At 46.4% G+C, this 6,648-nt stretch overlaps 1 pseudogene; it reads right to left on the bottom strand.

Annotated features, from left to right (window-relative positions):
- Positions 1-3,783: 3,783 nt before the first annotated feature.
- LOC125251003 lies at positions 3,784-5,913 on the bottom strand (annotated as a pseudogene).
- Positions 5,914-6,648: the final 735 nt, after the last annotated feature.

The following is a 6,648-nucleotide window of genomic DNA, read 5'->3' as shown; positions in this document are numbered from 1 at the left end:
GGCAAGGGCATCGGTTTGGTCATTGAGATCTTTGTCTTGCCCTGGTTGGCGTGAATGACCACGGACCTTTTTCCAGTAGATAATCATGTCATGTGTGGTGACAATGGCATCGCATGCTTGGAAAAGTTCCTGATGTTTGACAGGCTTGTTGTTAGCTGTCTTGAATCCGTTCTGTTTCCATCCAGCTAGATGGCATGTGAAACTTAGACGGGCATAGTTCGAGTCAGTACATATCAGGAGTTCTTTGATGTTGTGGGAGGCGGCCAGTTGTAGGGTGATGAGGACGGCTGCTATCTCTGCATATTGCGATGAGTGAGGGCCTAACTTGAACTGTTGTGGTGGGTAAGGGTCATTGTTGAGCCAGACCACGCCTGCTCCCGCTTTCAAGTTGCCCTGTTGATTGTAGGAACAACCATCGACATATGCTGTTGGCATGCCTTCACACACATTCTCCTCGAAGTACCTATAGTTTGTCAGTTGCGGTGGTGCCGGTTCTTTGGCTTCTGCTGAGGTATTCAGCATGTCCGTTGAACAGGTCTGACAGGCTGCTAGCCCGTTTCCCAGTGAGGATTTGTGGTTTTGGGTATATCTTGCCTCAACGTCCCGTCCTTGGAGCGTCATTAACCAGGTAGCTATGCGGGCGTTGGTTACCACGCCATCCCTGATTCGTTGGCTGTTGAGGAAGGTCACTGGTTGGTGACACGTTTCAATGATAACCTTCTGAGCTCCGATGTAGTTGGAGAAACGCTGAATGGCCCATACAGTGCAAAGCAAGGCTTTTTCGCAGTCTGAGTATTTGCATTCTGGGGGAAGCAAGGTTTTGCTGGCATAAGCGACCACCCGTTTGTCTTTGTCGTGGAGCTGGTACAGACCTGCACTGAGGCAATGATTGGAGAATCCAGCTTCCAGATAGAATTCTTTTCCTGGGTCGGGGTAGGTGCTGTTGCAGGGTTGGATGACCCCCTTTTGTAGCATGGAGTCAATGATATCTTGCACTGATTCGTATGATGCTATCGAAATCTTGTACTGCCGCACAAATGTCGGTGGCGCATTTGGGTGAGTCAGGCCACAGTCCAGGGAATCCTTTGCGAAGGAGTCCTTATATTTGCACAGAACTTCTTTAAGTCCTTGGCGATCCATTTCACTGTGGAGGGCATCCGCCTCGCTCAGGATTTGTTGGACTTGTGCATTGAACCCAGCATAGGGTTCCTCTGAGTCATTCGAGGGACTGTGGGTCTTGACGGTCAGTTCTACAGGTAACTCTGTTGCAGTCTGTGTTGACACAGCGTAGACAGCAAGGTGAGTGTCATCTGTAAGTTCTGATCGGCAGACACTTTCTTTAGGCACCGGCAGAATAGAAGTGATGGCGATGATCTCATGGGGCTTTGTGAAAGTTACGGTGTTGTGGCATTCATCTGACATTAGTTCAACTGGTATGTGGCCGATGACAGGAACTGTCAGTTCAAAGTCATGGAACGCCTGGTTGATGAGCCATCCCAGGTGACTGGCTTTTGGCACATTGATGTCTTTGGCCGTACCGTTGTTGAACAACACATACACAGCACGAGATGACACTTCTATGAGAGGTGTGGCTTCCAAGGTCAGTCCTAGTTTTAGGCAGGTCCTGGAAGGTTGGAAGAAGCCTAGCTTACTGTTAAGGGTCTGGCCAGGTCGCATGTTGAGGCGGACACTGACACTCTTGCTGTAAGCGGGGATTGTGGCTTCTTGCTCATTGATCATGGCGCATGCATCTGGTATTGTTTGACCAGACCGAAGATTCTTGAGGTTGACTGAAGATGTCAATTGGTGTGACAAGGGAGCCCATATGACGTCATTCACGGTGTCAACGCAGGCGTTGATACGGACCATGATGTCTGCTCCTATGTAGATGTCATGAGGCAGGTTGGGGACAACCAGGAAGTAGTGACTCAAGAGTCTGTCATTCCATCGCATGTCCGCAGCACAGACGATCTTGGAGGTAGCCATAGTTGTTGACCATGGGTTGAGAGGGAAGCGGCTATGCTTCGAGATGTGTGGTATGCTCTGATTTGTCTGCTTCAATGTTCTGAAGAGCTTCAGGCTGATAGCTGAGTTTTCAGCCCACAGGGCTAATGCTGCATCAGGCACTGATATGTCTTGGACATTTATGGCAGTCATGATTCGGAGGGAACCTGAGTCTGACGCTTGCAGTGAGCAGAGGAATGGGTCTTGGTTCCTGTTGCTTGGAGTGGAACTTGCTCTTGACTTTGAACTTGCATCGTCAGTCAGTGGATGGGGGGCGGTGTCTGTGACTTGACACTGCAATTCGTTGGAGTTTACTGACTGGAGGGGCAGAGGCTCACGGACTTGTGTCCATATCTTCAGGTGTTTGAAGTCTATTAAGGGTTCAAAGCGGTTCAGCAGGTCTTTCCCAATGAGGAGAGGATATGTGTTGAGTGGTGAGACGTATACTAGGTGAACAAGGTTCATTGGTCCCACTGTTAGGTGAATTGGGGCCACATGTTTTAGTTGTAGGCCTGTGTGGGAATATGCTTGGAGGTTCAGCTCACACCTTTTAAGTTTAAAGGTTCCTGTTAGACCTCTTTGTTCTGTTTTGGACTTCTTCAAGGAGTTCTGTTGACATTAGGGTGATGTCAGCTCCAGTGTCGAGGAGGGCTTCGACCTTGATGTGTTGTTCGATGATAACGGAGAGGTAAAACTTTCTTGCTATACCTTTCTCAATGAGATCACCCAGGAGTTGGGGGACTGGAGTTTGGGATGATAGAGGTAGGATGTCAGCATTTATTTCATTTTCTTCAGAGGAGTGGCAGATGACCAAGACAGCACTTTCAGGAACTGGAGTGGTTTCCACAGCAGGTCTTTGTTGGATGCTGCTGTGATCTGACCCATCAGGTGTTGGATCGGTTTCTGACTGTTTTGCAGGATGTTCAGGTGGGACTTCTTGTCCATTTGAAGTTATGGTGCTTGTGGTTCTCTGAGAGAGAGATGAGGTGCTGTTCTCTGGGGTATGTTGAGTCAGGTGGTCGCTGCCATCTCGTCCGGCAGCTAGTCAGGATGAATCTGGTTTCGCTTTCTCTTCCCACTTCCGGTCGTCCTCCTTTCGTTGGAAGAACTCTTTCATCATCATTTTCATCAGCTCTTGAGAGTCGAAACAAGGTGAAGTCTTTTGTTCTGGTATGGATTCATTTTGAGCTCTGTCAGCTTGGAATCTTTTTGAGTTTTTTCGTCGATTCCTTGGGCTGGTTGCTCCAGGGTGTGTTTGTCGTTTTCCCTTGGATTCCCATGAGCCTTTTCCTCTGGGGTTTCCAAATGATCTTGGCTGATTCCAGGTTTTCTCCCAATGACTCTCATGAGGTCTTGATTGGTTCCATGAATTTTCCCAGTGACGTCCAGGTGAGCGTTGTCGTCCACGTGGTCCATCCCAGCGGTTGTCTCTCGGTTTAGGTCGAGTTCCAGTGTGGGAGTCCCACTCTCTGTTGGACGAGGATGCATTCCACTCTTTGGGTGTCGGCTTGGCAAGGTCTTGACGCTGGGTGCCCTCTAGGGCCAGCCCCTGACTCTGAGTGTTGAAGTCAAGAACTGCGGTGGTTTTGGTGCCCTTTTCTAAGGCCATCTTCTGTTTACAGTAGGCTTTGTGCGCCAAGTCTCTTAACTGTTGAGCACTCATTGTGCGTGGACAGGCAAGGATGCCAAGATGGTGGCTCACCCCAGGATGGAGGTTTCTCAAAAGAGAGTTTTGAAGTTCAATTCCTCCTCCATGCTCTGTTCGTTGCGAGACCCGAAGTATGCTAGCCTGAGTCAGCTATAGAAGACTTGAGGAGTTTCGTGACGACCTTGTTTTGTTTCCAGGGCAGCCACTAGTCCTCGTTCTGACTCAGGGTCGGCAAACTCTCTGATGAGAGCTTCTCGGAGCAGGTGGTAATCAGTCTTTGTGTGGGCAGGCTGCCGGTCCAGGAAGCTGCGCACTTCAGAGCTGGATGTGGCTCTGAGCAAATAAAGTCTATCTTTGTCAGTGACATTGGGTCTCATTTCCAGATGGAAGTCAATATCTTGCAGATAACTCTGAACATTTGGACTACCTGGCACATTTGGAGTGAATTTGCCAATGTTTCTAGCAAGCTTGTCAAGGTCTCTGAGGTCCAAGCCATGAGATGATCTGTGGTTGGCTGGAGCATGTTCTTTTAGCTTAGTGGGGAGGTAGGATTCTTCGGAGGGAGCAGGTGACTGTTTTGGCACTGCCCCCTTCTGATCATGTGCCAGTCCAGGAACAGGGGAGCCGGTCCTGCTTGGCAAAGGTGAAGTCGGTGTCCGACGTGTTCTTGACGGCTCACAGCGCAATTCATATGCATGCTTGAGTTCCTCTTTAATACTGTCAGACTCTTCTTTGATGTAGTCAAGCTGACGTGTTAGGCGGCTGACCTCATTTCTTGACTCATTCAGGTGAGTTTCGAGAGTTTTAATTCGGCTGTTCTTGTCTCTGAAGTCAGTCTTTGCTTTTTCCAGTAGCTGTTCTGCGTACTGTAGCTTGTCGGAGAGGTCAGCGTAGTCTGCTCTGCCTCGTTCCATTTCTTGCGTAGTAGCTGCTAGGGTCTCTTTTAGCCTGTTGATCTCCTCTTTTGCGCCTTGTTCCACTTCATCAGGCCCTTCTTGTCATTCCTGAGCCTCCAGCTCCAGCTGTTCGATGCGTCGTTGTGCACGTGTCAGCTCCTGCTGGCGATGGGCGGCTTGCCTGTCGCTCAGTTTGAGGGTGGCGATGAGTGTGTGGCTTAAGGAGCCGGTGATCTTGGCTAGTTCTTTGTGACTGTAGCTCTGGCTTGGGTCTTGTTTCATGAGGCTTGCTATGTTGTCATCCAGCTGGTCCTGTGTCTGATGCTTTAGTGTTTCAGCGGCTTTAGGTAGGATGCTGTCTGTTACAACACTTAGCCAGGTCTCCAGGTCCTCCCAGTGTCCAGCAGGGTCTGTTGTGCGAGACATGTTTTTGGCACTGCGAGGGAGATCTAAACTGACACAGACCTTGAAGAAAAGAACAAAACAAAACACAACGAAACAAAACAAACAAGCAGGGCAAATCAAAGGTGTAAGGGTGCAATGTCAAGTGTGGGCTAATGGGAATGAGTAATGAGTGTGTAAATGTGCAGGTAAGACTGGTTCTCGACTGTGGTCCTCTCGTGGATGTGCTTCTAGCTCGGAGTCTCTGCGAAAAGAATCAGTAAGCACACACAGGTAGCACAGCTAGAGAAGAGCAGAAGAAAAGAAAAGCACGAAACAACAGAATAGCATTTAGCAAAGAGCAGAGTAATAATGGGGTGCTTCCAGTTTCCCTATAAAATGAAGTGTCTGTCTTTAACACTATTTGCAGAATGAGTTTTGTAAAATTTAATTTAGAAGGATGGTTCTAGACAGGGGTTTTGAAAAGGATTTCAAAGTACCAGGACTGTGATTGTTATTAAAATTCCCTTCGGGGCGAAAGAAAAACAATAACAATGACAGTATTGGTTTCTCAGCTTAGTAGGATTGACAACCATGCACCACTCAAAGCGCTTCTAGACGCGTGCTCAGGGTTTATGGACGCCTACCAGTCTCCTTGTCGACCTGCTCGAGCCTAGGCTGGGTAGGATAACAGGATGAGGAGGGAAGGTAAAGTGAGTGTCATACTATTTTAAAAGAAGTGTTCCGTTTCCCAAATATTTGTTAAATATTTCTCAAACACTCTGCTTTTATGACTTTCACAGGTACAAATCCAAAAACCAGCAGCAGTAGTCAAACCAGAAGTGGACAGCTGAGAGGGAGAGAGAGAGAGAGAAGAAGAAAGAGAGTGAAGTTTTGCTCCCAAAATTTGGAAAAATTACAGGGTTGCCAGCGTGGTGGCGCTAGGGAGTCGCTACACCCAGGGGGTTAGCTTGCTGCTCTAGCAGGACAAGTTAACTGACCCAAGTATTGAGGAAGCCCCCCAAAATTTTCCTTAAATAAATGAATTAAATCAAAGACTAAGGGAGTGAAAGTCTGAGACTAAACTTTATTTTAAATGAAATTTTGAATTCAAATTTGGAAGTTGTGAATTAAAATTGTAATGGGTTCAGCATTAAACATTGAGAGCAATTATAATCAAATTAATTAATCAAGTATCATCTGAATTAGGGAAGCCCACATCCTAATTAATGACTAATGAAATTAAAATTTCAAAGCCATAATTATTAGTTAATGATTACAATTGACAGATGTTGGTAAGGAACTACAATTAAATTAATCCACAAATATCCCTACCATATGAAATTGATTTACAATTAAAATTGAAATCGAATTAAAATTCCCAATCAAAAATTCATATTCCCAGATGTCATTAAAATCTACAAGAGCAATTATAAATAACAGGAAATGTCCTCAAAAGTAATCAGGATGATTGCTAATTACTAAAACAAAACAGTGTTTAACTGACAAGAGTAAATTTAGGAGAGAGAACTCTCAAACAAATGGTATTAAAAACCAGGTTTATTAATTTAACATTTGTTAAGTTCCTTCAAATGGGAGGAGATGAGAAAAGATAAGATGTGTAAGTTAGACAGAGAGGGAGGTGAAAGCACTAGAGTGAATTAAAGTTCAGTAAGAAAGTCATTCCAACATTGCAACATTGCATTCAGACCACAAAAT

This window comes from Megalobrama amblycephala, linkage group LG17, assembly GCF_018812025.1.
Source record: "Megalobrama amblycephala isolate DHTTF-2021 linkage group LG17, ASM1881202v1, whole genome shotgun sequence".
In the NCBI taxonomy this organism is placed as follows: Eukaryota; Metazoa; Chordata; class Actinopteri; order Cypriniformes; family Xenocyprididae; genus Megalobrama; species Megalobrama amblycephala.
The sequence above is the reverse complement of the archived record's forward strand: the minus strand, read 5'-3'. Positions and strand labels throughout refer to the sequence as shown.